The sequence below is a fragment of the Cherax quadricarinatus genome, chromosome 5 (assembly GCF_038502225.1).
Source record: "Cherax quadricarinatus isolate ZL_2023a chromosome 5, ASM3850222v1, whole genome shotgun sequence".
NCBI classification, from domain to species: Eukaryota; Metazoa; Arthropoda; class Malacostraca; order Decapoda; family Parastacidae; genus Cherax; species Cherax quadricarinatus.
In genome coordinates, this window is record NC_091296.1 from 50663692 (window position 1) to 50665311 (window position 1620).

The 1620-nt window shown below is 40.9% G+C and overlaps 1 pseudogene; it reads left to right on the forward strand.

Moving 5' to 3' along the window:
- The first annotated feature begins 452 nt into the window (after positions 1-452).
- On the forward strand, positions 453-549 carry LOC128685142 (U6 spliceosomal RNA; annotated as a pseudogene).
- The last annotated feature ends 1071 nt before the right edge of the window (positions 550-1620 follow it).

A 1620-nucleotide genomic window follows, 5' to 3' on the forward strand; every position in this document is an offset into this window, starting at 1 on the left:
GCGAAAATAAGTGGCGGTAAAATTTCTTTACACTGAGGTAAAACAATGCAGGTAAGATGGAACTATCAGCATAACGGTATTTCTGCAACTACAATACACAAATTTCGTTATAATAACAGACTGCTATCCACATACTATGTTACCCACGTAAAAGATACTAAAACAGTTATTAGGAATGTATCGACTCTCGTGAACAATATAAAAATGACTTCAGTGCGTCCATTTACACTCCCCCGGGGGGCAACTGCAGCAAATAGATGTTGTCTATATGTAGTCTCGTTTGTAAATTCGTGAGTGATACAGGGATCACAGAATTTTGTATCTGATGTGACTCAAGTCCTTGGGATATATTCTGAATTAGGAAAATATATACTGTACTCTGTTATTTTCTGTTCGGAAAAAGAAAACTAATGTAGACAAAAGATCTGGCATTACTTTTCACTGAATCTGCGTTGCTTCAGCAGTACATAAACTAAAACTGGAACATTACAGAGAAGATGGCCCCATCCTAAGGTTGACACGCAAAACTGTGTAGCATTCCACATAATTTCAGCGAGATCTGGTCAGTGACCAGGCTGCAGGGGCAATGATCCCCAAAACATCCTCTTGGTAGGCAGATTGCTATTTTAAAAAAGAAGATAGGTTAGCCACCGTTATTACACAGAACCATGGAATGATAAATAATATATATAGAGCCAAGAACATTGTTGATTCGTGTAGCGGTGGTCTTTACACTGGAATACACTCTCAGTGATACCTCGGGATACGAACAGCTCAAAACGCGAGCAATTATGTCAGTGTATTTATGTAAGTGCTTTTGTAAGTGTATTTTTGGGAGTCTAAAACGGATTAATTTAATTTGCATTATTCCTTATGGAAAAAAATTCATTCGGTATCAGCACTCGAACAGCCTTCTGGAACTAAATAAGTTCGTATCCCGAGGTATCACATAAATACCATACGCACTAGCACACATTACGAGGTACGCAGCCGGAAATTAGCTCAGCGTCACTATACACTCACAAAGATAAAGAAGCCCAATTTTTTATGCACATTCGGACTTGTACTAAAAATTAGCCCATAATAATTCTTCATTATCTCTGTGATATCAAGTGTAGCAGGAAGAAATATAGATAATCCAAAAACATTTTAGGCAGGAGAAACTTTATTTTAAAAAGTTGAACATACAGTGGCGCTTTATCAAGTACTTGGTAACGCCCCACCGAGGATGATGAACCCCACTGTGGATGATAGTGCCCCACTGTAGATGATAATGCCCCATTGTGGGTGATAATGCCCCACTGTGGATGATAATGCCCCACCGAGGATGAAACCCCACTGTGGGTGATAATGCCCCACTGTGGATGATAATGCCCCACTGTGGATGATAATGCCCCACTGTGGGTGATAATGCCCCACTGTGAATGATAATGCCCCACTGTGGATGATAGTGCCCCACTGTGGATGATAATGCCCCACTATGGATGATAATACCCCACTGTGGATGATACTGCCTCACTGTGGATGATAATGCCCCACTGTGGATGATACTGCCTCACTGTGGATGATACTGCCTCACTGTGGATGATAATGCCCCACTGTGGTTGATAATGCCCCACT